Source organism: Pyrgilauda ruficollis, unplaced genomic scaffold (genome assembly GCF_017590135.1).
Source record: "Pyrgilauda ruficollis isolate IOZ18807 unplaced genomic scaffold, ASM1759013v1 scaffold4, whole genome shotgun sequence".
NCBI classification, from domain to species: Eukaryota; Metazoa; Chordata; class Aves; order Passeriformes; family Passeridae; genus Pyrgilauda; species Pyrgilauda ruficollis.
The window spans coordinates 8,803,393-8,816,905 of NW_024525489.1; the positions used below are offsets into that span (position 1 = coordinate 8,803,393).

At 43.7% G+C, this 13,513-nt stretch overlaps 1 protein-coding gene across 1 annotated transcript in view; it reads right to left on the reverse strand.

The window, feature by feature from the left end:
• PPP1CB (protein phosphatase 1 catalytic subunit beta) overlaps positions 1 to 13,513 on the reverse strand; it is a 112,023-nt gene that overhangs the window by 19,261 nt on the left and 79,249 nt on the right. The gene's annotated exons all lie outside the window — the stretch shown is intronic.

Sequence of the window (13,513 nt, forward strand, 5' to 3'; positions counted from 1 at the left end):
TGCATGTTTAAAGAGATTTATGTCCACACACACTGACAGCTGAAGAATCCACCTCTGTTGAATTCAGTAGGCTTTTCACTGGCTTTCTTTCAGCAGGTCACATCCTGAGCATCTTACTCACTTTTTCCTCTATTTTCACTCAGGCATGCTTTCAGAGGGGTTTATCCAACACAAGGGCCGATTAAACACTGAGCAAACAGTTCAGAATTTGGCTGCTTTTATAAGTAATGATTCAAAGGTTTGATTTAGCCACAGATGAGCCTGAGCCACAAAAAAAATTGCATCTGGATCCTAACTGTGTCAACTCCCATGGCAGAGATTTTTTTTTCCCAGCCAAAGCTTGGCCTGAAAGTTCATGCAGAAAGACAAACTGTGAATCAGAAGCCTGCACCAGTGCCCTGGGTGAAGTGCGTACCAAGATAGCCTGCAGCCACATGCCAGCTTGCCATTGACCTTTTATCTGCATAAATAGTCGTGACCTTTGGGCTGCTCAAATTAGTGCAAGCTGCTCGAGCAGGCAAGTATCACAGCCCCCTGCTGCTCAGGCTGCATCTCTTTGCCTCTTCCCTCTCGTGCCATCTCCTTCGCTGGGCAATGAAGGCAAGTGGGGACATGGGACAGCTTTCTTACCTCTGGGGACATCCTCTGCCTCGAAGGAAATCCACCACTGGCTGGCTAGGACTGTACTAAAGCCTCATTACATCAACTCAGTGACACAGAGAAGACCAAGTTAAGGAGCTGACAATCCGCCTTTGGTTTGATACTTTTCTATAGGGGACAATAAACCTGCTTCTTACTGTGCCTCTCATTATCTTCCATTACATCAAAGAAGTCCTAAGAGTTTTAAAATCAAAAGAGATAAGTTGTTAATAAAATAGTTATTCTTTTGCTCAGCCTCAAAGTGAGTTGTTTTTCTTAAAAAGAAAAGGTAGATCACTAAATCACTCTAATCTACTTTTTATTCACTGCTGTATAGGGTTTAATGCCCATTATTTTCTCAGTAGACCAGAGCTAGCATGCTCTCTCATGTAAATAAACATTTAGTCCTATTTCAAAATGCATCACTTTTGTCCCTGAAACCACTGCAGATTTAGTTATTTTTGGAAACAGGTATTTGCACAGTTTTACAAGCACATTTTTTCCAATTGTTTAGAAGAGGTCCTTCAGTTTTTAATGACAATATTGACTAGGCCTGAGGGGAAGAAAAAATGAGCAGGATATTTTTAAGGATATAAAGCAGGAAAAAAAATACAAACATTTTCAAGGTTCTCCAAGACGCCGACTGCACAGACACATTTCAAAGGGTGGTTACTATCCCTGAAATTCTTTCCAAAGCTCTTTTTATCTGATTTTCTTTACCCAGACCTTTTTTCTTTTTGTCTGTTTCAGTCATAGGCTACCAGATCCCAAGTGCATTTTTCCACATCATGTACGTTATCTGCATGATGCCTTAAAAATTCAATTGACTCTTACTATACATCCCAGAGACATATTTAATTGCACCAAGGAAACTGCCAGGCAGGTAGTGAGACAGCTAATAAGTAGTCATTGATCCCCATGTTTTTAAATTTGAGGGAGCCATCCTGCAAGTGAGAGTGGGAGCTGCATGCTGAGGCACGTGCCTGCCGCCTTTGGCAGATGTGTTGGAAGGGAACTAATTGTTCTGCTGCATCACGTCCTTCAGCTCTGCAGCGAAGTCTAACCCACAGCTGTCTGGGTGAGCTGAATTTCACCCTGCATTTCAGGAACATCTGCTTGCTGGAAGGGCTGCACCATCACTCATATGGTCCTTGGTCCACCCAAAAATCAAGTGTCTCTTTCCCAGAAGGATGGTATGGAAAAGTGCCACAAGTTTGAGAATGAGTTGCGAGGGTGCAAAACCTGCAGAGGCATTTTTGTGCTGTGCAGTTGGAGGGGGTGCAAGAGAGGGTAAGGGCTTCTTGCTCCTATTTCCATGAGCAGCTCCACAGAAACAAGACCTTGTGACTCTCAAAGTCCATTTGCCAAATTACAGCTCTCCCTCTTTAGTTACACCTGAGAAAGGGCATTTATGTTTCACCAGAGAAGCAAATGAAGGGAGGGCTGATGGGGCTGGTCTGCATCCCTCTCCTCTAGAGCCATGGAGCCCCTTACATACAAGCTGTGCTACAGCTGCAGGGAGGAAAAAATGTGGGCTACCCTTGCTGAAACATTGGCAGCACATCACTGTTTACAACTGGAATTTTTGCTGCGGGCTTTTACCAATGACAACTTAGGACAGGAATAGGAAACTTCACATGATGATGAGGTCAACTTTTTTTCGCTTATCCAGTGCCCCTAGACGAACACAAAGCTGCTGAAGTTAAGATTTATGATTGCTTGCAAAAAATTGATCTTGAGCCACAATTTTTAGCTGGCTCTTTTGTCTTATCTTTTATAGCACTTCCAGCAGCATACTCATTTGAAACTTTTAAAAGCAATTTGGGTTGCTTTCATTTGATCCTCATTTCTGCTCCCCCACTCGATTATCTGTGCCTGTCCAGGAACAATTTTAAGCTGACCCATTCTCAATAAATGAGAGGGCACTGTGTGTGTTTGCAAAGCATGTTTAGCTTGTGTCTTTCATCTGTGATTAATATTAGATCTATTGAACTACATAAATAAGTAATTCACCTACAAACATGACAAACCAACAGTAATTTCTTCCCCTCAGAGTTTACAGCTTGCAGGTATCTTTTTTAATGATTTAATTTCCTTTTGGGTACCTGGAGATAAAGCCAGTCAGCTAGACAATCATGTGTGGAAGAGGGAAGGCTGCTTGGCTGTTCTCTGCCCCCATCCCAGTGCACTCAACATACATAAGCATGCATAAAAAACATAGAATGAGAATAAAATAACCACTGCATGTCACTTCTGCTGTCATGGTTTGTGCATCAGAAGTGGACTCCAGCTCGGCCTTCTGGTTTGGATAACAGCCCTATAAAATAATTTCTACCAAGAGACTAGAGGTCTGGTTTTGTTCTCATGCAAATGAAATTAGTGGAATTATATAAGCATAAAATCAGGGGCAAATGAGAGGAAACTCTTATTTGCTGTTTTGTGTTTTTATGGACTTCGGCTCCTTACACAGAAGGCAATGCTCTTGGAAAAGATGGAAAGTGTGTCGACAGGTACCTGGCCTTGGGAGGACCACAGCACTTCAGCCTTGCAGGCTGTGTGAGGCACACACACAGATGGCTGTCAGAGGGTGGCTTGAAACAAAATTAACTCCCCAGACCAGGAAGCCCCTTGGAGCTAAGTAAGAGAAAACACTAAGTGCAGGGGGTCAAGATGAAGTCCCATTCCCTCTCCACCTTGTACAGGGGCCTATATCAAAGCTGTAAGAAAGGATGTCCTCCTAGCCAGGAATCCTTTCCTAAAAATAATTGTGTAGGACCTCTCTTTGGAAGCAACGATGGGAGGCTTTTCCTCAGAATCCACCCCAGCACCACTTCAGGCTGTGTGCTGTGCTGGTACTGGGCTAAAGCTCTTTATCCGTGGGAATTCTCCTCCCTCCACCATTAGCTGCATATGTAAAACCCTGCATAAGCCATTGTAGTCTCTGGGATCTGGGGGTGGAGAGTGGAATGGAAGAAATCTTGTAGCAGAATATATTTAGCTTCCATCTCTTCCAGGATGCTCCTTCACACCTCCCAGTTAAGTGCATCCAGCCCTGTATTGAGCTATGAAATGCAGAAGAACCAGCAGAGCTTTCTGCCTCATTGAAGGGACTCAGATTTATGCTTTATTAAAGCAGCCTCAATATATAAAACATAAAAGGGACCCCCCCCCCCCCCCCCCCCCAGTTATTAGAAAAAAGACATTTTAAACACAGTTCATGTGAGAGAACCTAGGTTGGTTCCTGATGCTATTCAGCCATACTGAAAAAAAAATTTCATGTCTGTTCAGAACTTAAAAGTGGGATGAAGACTATTGGCTAAAAGGGCAGAAATCACATTAACCAAGCTGCCTTTTGCCTGCAATGTTTGGTCTTTGTCACTTACCAATGCTGCAGAACTTACTACTTGTCCATAAGGAGTGCTGCTGAAGGCAGGGAGTAACCAGTTCGTGGTTATCTGCTGTGATCAAAACCCTGAGAGTTTGAAATGCACGTTATTCATTGCAGCCACTGTGACTGAGGCCATTTCATATGGAAACAATTAAGAGGCAAAAAGCATATCATAACAAAAGAATGAGAAGAAAGATCAGGAAATACAAGCAGATTGGATCATTCTCTAAAAATGGATACAGTATTTACTGTTGGCAAATATAATAAATCTAAGACTTGAATTACCACAGGACATCAGACAGGACTCTGAATTGCAGATTTTTTTTATGCAGTCTAAGAGAAAACAGTTAAGATTAATGGTGAATGTAGAATTTAGGTCTAGACTAGAACAAAATGTAACTTATTTCATATGTGTGCAGACTGGAATCTGAAAATAGTGCATTTAAAAAGTCACAATGGGAAATTATGTAGAAATGAAAAGAAGAGAGGAAATAAAAAAATATGGTCCATAAGCATTTCCTTAAAAGTAAGCGGAAAATCTAAATGGACACTGAAGAACATCCACAGCAATTTGCACATTTTCCTGAGACCAATGTAAATGCAGCCAGAAACAGAAAATGGCTAAAGAAAAGAACCTCTTTCTAAGAGGTGTTTACTCTTACAAGCAGCAAAAACCCAGGGGGAGGGTTTTTCCCCCACTGTTAGTGGAGAACAAGTGAGGCAGTTACTGGAAAGCATATACCCTAATAAAGAATTCTGAAACAGCATTTAATATTTCTGTCTGGCTGAGTAATTAAATGAACAAATTTTCAGCACTAAGTGATATGACATGGACTGTCAGTCATGCACAGCTGGGAGCCAGGATGTCCATGTCTCTCAATTCCTAAGATAGTCATTTGAATTTGCAGGAAACTTTGGAAATCACTTTCAGTAGCTACCAACACTAGGTCTCCTAGTGCTGTACTGCCATGCCCTGGTGCTGTATGCACGCTCACACACAAGTTTTCAATATATCACAACCTTGGGTGAATTTGACATAAACTTGCGTTGTCAGGTGATAGCAAACTGCCATCCAACTCCTCTCTCTTGACCATTGCCTGGGAGACTAATTTCTATTGCTGCTGAAATCAATTTGAGTTTTATGACTGGCCTCACTGGAGCCAGGATTTGGCTTAGTGTCTGGACGTAAGCAGCTAATGGTTTTTCTGACAACAGCTCAGAGCTGGTGTAAGTCAAAGCAGAAATATTTAATGTCTTGAGACTGGCAGAACATCCCATTCATGCTCTTGGCTTACCTGGCAAAAGGGGTGTATCAAGGTATTGATGCCTTCATTCCTGGTCAAACACCCTGCTTTCCCCCTTAAATAACAGGAATGCATAAGTGGAAGTCATCTCACATCTTCAGAAAGCTGAGAACTGTGCAAACACCCTCTAAAACTGGCCAACATACACTGAGCAAAGGGTTGTTCGAGGGAGCACCTGAACCTCTGAATGGGACACCACAGACCCGGCCTAGTGCCTCCACTGTCATCCTTCATCATCCTACCCTCCTTCTGCTCCCCTCACACCTCCAGGACTCCTCACACCATGTGACATTCTGCATCTCACTTGTCTGAAGGTATCAGGGCTTGAGAAGGCTGTGCTTCTGGGCTGGGTGGCGTTGGCTCTCAGTGTTCTCCCTCCAGCTGCTTCTCCCTTGCTGGAGCATCCCTTGGAGGCAGTGAGCACACCTCCTGCCCTTTCTGCTGCTCATCCCCAAGCCACCAGCTTTGATCACTCAGGCAATCATTAAGGCTGCCAGCTGCAAGTCCATGTGATTTCCAGTCCTTTCCCAACTTCGGCAAATGCTTCTGCCTAAGCAATAGTGAAGTGGAGCACGGCAGGAGGCGGGCAGTTGGGAGAAGGGATACTCCCATGCAGAATGTGAGTTTCATCCATCTACTGGCTGGACACAGAAAGCAGAGGTTGCAGAACACGTAATCCTGGGTGCCTTTGGCATTTTAGAAAGAACTACATATATGACACAGTTTCTCCAGAACTTCCCTTTAAATAGTAAAATTTCTGCCCATTTGTATTCGCAGGTCTTACGATCCTATTTTTAAATGGAATGTAGGTGTTCACGAACAGCGGGTGTGAGACTGACAGCACTAGACCAGAGCTCTCCAGAGTTATTCTCCATTTGCAGAATAACTGCTGCACTGACTACTATGCTGCAAACTCCTGTAACGGAAATACCAAGGACTGAGAGGGTCTTCCCATCCCTGGGCTTATCTTGCCTTTGTCCTTGCAGCTGAAGCTGCCTCAAAGGGAGCCAGCAACTCAGATGGGCTGTGGATGTGTGTATGTGTTCACATGCATGTTCAAACACTTGCTGGAACAGACACAAGATTATCCACCCTTCAGAGAGTAATTACTTTTAAGCCTCAGCAATTAATTTTAATTTGTGCTCCATTGCCATGGAAGTAGCTTTTTACATGATGCTTTGAGTTCTCTCAGACATCCTTAAAAAACATGTTTAGGTCTCCTTCTTCTTTATTTGCTAACTTTTTGTTCTTAAATATAAACAGCTCAGGCTCAGGTACTTGTACCCAACTTTGGAAATACCAAAGGTTCTTACCAGTTTTCAGAGAACACCCTGAAGTACACTGTTGTGCGTAGCAGGGGTAGCTTATGCCTCTAACCATCATTTAACAGGCGATTCTGCAACTGAGAACAATAATGTTTGGCTTCTGAGCCTTTCTCCCACTCCAGCTCAGTCAGAAACACCTTCTGAAAAAAAGTCCATGGCAGAATCCCTCTGACCATTAAAAAAGCTGCCTTGTATTCCTTTCCTGTCCCCTGAGCCATCTATTCTGCACATTACAAGGTCAGGAGTAGAGCCAATACCAATACCTTCCCTTTCTTGAGGCATGCCAGGTATATTACTGAATTAAGGGAGTTCCTGTATTTTCCTCCAAGACTATAGGCATGCAATTTCCAGCTATTTCTCTGAGCCCTCTAGTCCTCATATGCTTTGGCTTTTGGTTCAAGTTATAAGGAAGGTATCTTCTTGAGCCTAAATTTTATTTCTTTGCTTCCTTTCAAAAATTTAAGGTCAAGCTATAATTTTCTCTTACTGTCTCTATGCTTGTCTAGAGAAGAGCAAAATTCTTTTCATTTTTGTCATTTCCTGCCCCCTCCCCCAGCTCACTGGAATGTGTTTTTTTAATGTGCTATGCTTGTATGCTGAGCCCTCTGATAACTGCTTAAAGAGCTGCTTTTTCCTTGCAAAACTAGAAGTGGATCAAAGCATCATGCCAGTTCTGGATGCTAGAGAAAGCATAGGCAGAAGCTGCCACTCTGCCACATCAGAAGTGCCATGGTCAGGCAAGGAAAATGGGAAGAAACCAGTGCCTTGGCCCTGTCTTCCCATGCTCCAGCTGGGAAATCTGATTTCTGAGCTGCGTTTGCTTTCAAAGTATTAGAAATATCTGTTATACAGACAGAAATTCTGTTATAAAATGAATATAAATGCTGTTATGCAAAAAGATCAGGACCAAGATTCTTAAATGGCTGGGAGCCCAAAGACTAGATTTGTGATGATCCAAGGCTTGCCCCTGGAGAGAAACTGTATGCAAAACAGCAACACAGCCTCTTGCTGTGAGGTCATCTAAGGCTTCTTGTGCCCTCTCCTGATTTTATGGTGGGATCTTTTGTGATGCGGTTCAGCCCTGCCTTCCTTCTGTTCATTTTTTTAAAGTACTTTTGCAGTAGTCAGTTCTCTGAAGTGCCATTCCTTTCCTTTGAATTGACTGAGAATCTGGGTTAAAGTGACTGACTGATGTGACAACAAAGGAGCCAATGTCATCAGGTCCAAAGGATTTGATATGCTGTTGGTTATAAAATGTACTCGGACAGCCCAAGTTCTGTGCCAGATTAACATTTGATGTCATGGGACTTGACTGGCTGTAACCGAAAGAGCTGGGGCCATTGTTGGGAAAATGGCCATCTCCCTTTCAGGGGAAAAGTTAGGGCTCATAGGAGCTGACAGCCTGACAGTCTGATCTTCCATTCACCCATAAGCACCAGTCAGAGTGAGCAGTGACAGTGCAAGTTTCTTCATATTTAATTCACTGATAGGTCAAATTCTCTTTGTAACCCCTAAATATTGTGCATACTTTCTATTATCAGCCAGAACTTTCCTTCTTCCAACAGTATAGAGAGTATCAGTGCATGGTTCCCCTTGACAGTAGCTACTCCCTCTCTCTCCCTCCTCCCTCCGCCTTCCCAGCCATCCCCACCTCTCCAGTGCCTGTGGCAGCAGCAGTAGCCTGCTTTCTCTGGGTGAGACACCACCACCACCTGTACCCTCCTTCCTCGGGCTCCTCTGCTCATTCCATAGTGGCAGGCACTGTTTGGTCACGGCCACAGCGACAGCCACCCATACAGCAGCTGAAGGGAAGCTGGAAGGGTTCATGCCCCGTTGGTGTAAGGTCCCCAAAGCAGGCTCTGTGGAGAGGATCCCAAGGCAGTACCCACTCTCAGCACCTGCCTTTCAACACAAGCAGGACTCTGGCTTGATGCCTTGCAGCACTGTGCTGGGCAGCGCATGGTGGAGTGCAGGGGGGGTCACACAGGAGGACAGAATTTTCTGCAAGTAACAGTCATGCATTTGCTACCATTATTTGTTAAGAGTCATAAAAACAGCACCTAGGATGCAGATGTGTAACTCTGCCCTGTCTCTGTGTGTGTGAGACTCCCCTACATAGTCCATGCAGCTGCATAGTAGTTCAATATACTCAGAAATCCTAAACTTTCTCACATAAGGAAAAAACTGTTTTGGGCTGCATCATCAAGGCTTTCCCAAAATGGCCCTGTTTTGTCTGTCTGCTGATCCTTAACTTATCCAAAATCTCTCTCAGCTAATGAGGCCAGTCACACTTCATTTTAAAAGGGTGGAGGGGGAAAGGAAGTTGGTGTTGTGGCATATAGCTATTAAAAAAAATAAATCAAATAAAACTTGGCATTGTAAATGGAAATCAATGGACTGCAAAATTTTTTGTATTTGTTCTAGTTGGAGAGAATACTTGCTGAGTTCCAAGCTGTTTGTCCCTTTCTGAGGAGATTCGGGGTCTGATCCCTTTGTACTGTAAATGCAAGGCTGTTGTCAAGTGAGACTTGAACCTTTCTACCTTCAAAACAGTTTATGCACACAAGAAAAAAATAATCTCACAACATCCCATGAGACACAAATCTTAGCCCTTACTTAGAGAGGGAATGAAGGGAGTGTGGGTATTTTGTCTGAAGCCATGAATCTCTGTTAGAAGTGAAATGCTTGGCTTCTGGTGTTATACTGAGAAATTCTGACTATGTCCCTCTTAAAATTCTTTCAGTATCTACAAACTGCAGGCAACACAGTATCTGAACAGTAATAATTCATGATAAAGCACTGTAGTGGCTAGCAGGTACACCACGGCCCTATAACTCCATGTGACCTTGTCTAGCTGTAACTTTCAGCTCAGGAAACCTGAAGGTGTCACAGGGACAGATTTGTTTCTCATCTGCAGTCCACTCAACTGCTGCTTTTCTGAAAATCTGATTCTTGATCTTTTACAAATCCTAAGAAAGCTATATATGACCTAAAATTCTGCTCAACTAAAATATTTATGTATAACCTCACAGAAAATACAAAAAATGTTCCTATTATTAACAGCCCTTTATCACCAACTTATCTATGACATCTGCTTTTTGTCTTTTCCTCTATTCTGTTAATAATGATGATTATTTATATTAGACACAGAAACAAATAGCATTTCTTATGCTTTCTCATTGACTCTAAGTGCATGTAATTACCAAATAAAACCTACATTGTTCTAAGGAATTTTATCAGACTGACTTGCATTGGTCAAAATCCCTCCAAAACTCTTTTCCCAGGACTTTATACGTACAGTCCTGAGAATGGAAGATTTAATTTCATTTCCAAAGATTGTGATGTTTGAAATAATCACCTTGAGGACAGGAAGCCAATCAAATGAACCTTGCAAGGCTGAAGGAAGTTGTTTTCAGACTTGGGAGGGTACAACTGGGTAGGAAGTTTGGCAGCCAAACTGAGACTTGACAACAGGGTAAAATGAAAGCTAAAAAGAGAAGACATTGTTAATGATCACACCTTTTTCTTTGAAGTCTGAGTAGGTGATGCTGGAGATTAGAACAAGGCAGTAAAATATTATTAGGACAAAGAACCTGGAATTTGTGGCTTTTAGCACCTTGGCTGGTGCTCTGCAGGAGGTGTCTCTTCATGCCACCAACCAGGACTGTCCTACCAAAGAGCTGGGTCTTCTAAAACTGTTCTCAAAAAGATTTTAACTGTATGGGGTATGCTATGCAAAGTACTTATCAAAAAATAGATACCAGCTCTGTCCTTGATATTAAATAGGATCATTTGGATTACTGCAATCAAATATTAAAAAAAAAAAAGCATTCATTATGAATGTGAATTTACATCCCTTCAATTGTAGAAATGATCAGAAGAATTTCTCATTTAAAATTAGCATTCTTTAAGTAAGGCTTAAAAATTGAATTGATTGGAGAATAATAGCCTATCCAACTCTTTGCTGCCTTCAACTCTCTTTAAAATAAGAACTTTTTCTTAAGAAATATATAAACCATTATTTTTTTCAGCCCATATCAGTTATGCAGCCCCGATCATTTTGGGGTGAGAGTTATTTTGGGTTGGTCCATTCGGATGGGAATGCTGATGGAATTGGTAATTCCCTATATCAATGCTCTTGATTAACACCGAATGCACAAAGCTCTTTGTCCTTGAACTTTTAAAACCAAGGCCAAACCAGTAAGAAGGGGTTTTGTTTGCAATTCTGTGTGTCTCTCTTGAAAGCACTATGCCCAAAATCCCTCCCTCAGACTTTGTTTGGGGTTGCACTGCTGAGGCCACCCCAGCTACACCTGAGGGAAAAAATACCCTCCAAGGAAATTGCTGCCTTCAAGCTGATCTCTGCCTGAATGGGTAGATTAGTCCCTAGAAAACCACCCTGCTGCTGGGTTCACATTCCTGAAGAGCCTGACAGGGAGCCTGCCCAGCTCCAATTTTTTGAGTGATCTGTTAAGACAAAGAATGGTTAACACCCTAAACTCAATCATCACTGTTGTCAACACTGTCCCACCACTACTGCCACTTCCCAAGACTGTAGCCAGAGAGCTCCAGTATCACCCAGCCTAGAACTTCTCCACATTTTGTATTGTACCCCTTTGGCATTTCCAGACACAGCTTCTCAGAACAAGAAGTATTAGGCCATGGCAGCTATTTAGGGCTTGGCTTTGCTGCTCCTCCTATGATTATGACTTTGCACTAATGCTATTTGTGATGGCTTTGTCTGTCTGCTACTTCTTGCTATTCTCAGCTAGATATTGCACTGGAAATGCTGTTTAATAGGAACCTACCTAAGGCTCCTGGGTGCCATTGTGCCCAGATGCCATCTTCCGTGAACTCCGGCACTCCTCCACACTGCCACCCTTGCACCGTGCTGCCCAGGCTGGGGACAAAGCTCTCAACTGCCCTATGGCCAAAAAAAGGAATTTCTTTTCTTCTTAGAGGCTGCACAGAGGGAGATATGTGTTATTATGGTAAAGAAGAAGGCTGCAATGGATGGACAAGCTCCATTGGTCAGCGTACAATGTTCATAGATTGGATGCTGAAGCCAAGGCAGATTATTTCTAGGGGATCATAGTCCTTTATTCAGTGGGGGTTTTAACCAGTTTGTTGTCTGTTAGCAAACTAACTTCCTTATATTTCAGAGGAAATATGGTGAAGGGCAGATCACAGGCCAGTCACTCAACTGATGCCAGCTGACATTTGTACATTCCACCAAACCATGCGATCTTTGGCCCTGGCAGAAGCAAAAGTCAACCATATGTACACAATATATATGCACACAGAAAGCAGCAAAAAAAAAAAACAAACCCACAACCAAACCCAGGCTAAACCACTCCAAAGGTTATAAGTAACTAAGCAGAACAAAGATCTACCCTAAATGCTAAAGTTCAACATAAGGGCTTTTTTTTATGGCTGATAACATACTATGCCCCACTGTTAAGGACTTTTTATAGCTGAACAAAACCCAACAATCAGTTTTTACGTAACATATCTTGTAAAAAAATGGGAAAGTGCTCGGCTAAGAAGGTCAATATTGTTATCTCTGTTCCTCGGAAAGCTGAGCAGCACAGTGGAGGTAAAGGTGCCCAAGGAGCATTACTTAGAAGGCTGGAGGAGTCCAAAAGTCTTCTCCATCCAAAAGTCAGAAGTATGAAAGGGCCAGCTGTGCTTTACTCAGGTGGTTACACACACAGTACCCCGTTTGCAGTAGGAATGGTTCCCAAACACTGCCAACACTAATAGAGTTCCACCAACAGTGCCGGGAGTGCCTGTGGCAGCCAGGGCCACCCCTAGGCCAGGGGACAGGCAGAGAGGAGTTCCTGCACCGTCAGCTGCAGTATGAAATTACAGCACTCCAGCTGCCTTGCAGGAGCGGCCGTGCGCCTGCCCGGCCACCACTGCCATGGCCAGGCCGCTCGCCCTTAGGTGAAGTCCTGTCACCCACTCTGGGATGGGAGGATGGAGCAGGGGAAGGACAGTCTAGGAAGAAAGCCAGGAGGGGGGATTTACTGAATCCATTGCTGCTCTGCCATCCCAGTCATTGCATCCTTCCTGCGCTGCTGGAACTTGCATGCGCCTGGAGCTGGGGCCCTGCAGCAGCAGCAGCGCCCAGGGCAGATGCAGAAGAGCTTTGCAGCTGCACAGGGTCACTCCCTGCCCTGCAGGGCAGCCCTAGGGAAAGGCAGTCTCCTGACCCCATGGTCATGCTCCTGACTGCTGGGAGGAAAGTAAATGACATGGCCACATTTACTGTTGGATTTAATGTGAAGCATGCCACTGGCCTGGCCCCCAGGTTTCCCACACATTGCCAGGGAGTGGAAAGAAAACCTCTCGCCACAGAGTTCAGAGTTCTTCACCAGGGAGAGAGGACTGGATCACTCTCCTTTTCCTTCTACGTGTGCAGGAAAAAACACCCCTCTCAGGATAACTTATTAACCCAAATTACCTTCCATTCTTATCTCATTATGCTTGTAAGTCACACTGACAAGCTTTTGGCAAGCCTTTCAGAGCACTGCAAAAGTCCTCCACATGAATTTTCAGACTCAGTGGGACCTGCCAGTGCAGGTCTTTACATGACCAAGCAGCCTCAGCAAGGGAAGCTGTGGTGCAAGGCTCACCTCTTCTGTAAGGCTGCTCCATTTGCCTCTGGTTTACCCTGAATGAAACATGATCTTCAGTTTCCACATTTAAATCCCAGCAACATCCTCTGCAGCCTGTTGGTCAGTCTGCCTTTCAGCTCAGCGTGGGAAAAAGCTGGGAGCAGTCAGTCTGCCAGTAAGGATGCATATAGCAGACTATGCATCTATATGTTGTCATGGAGATGCCATGGGATTCAT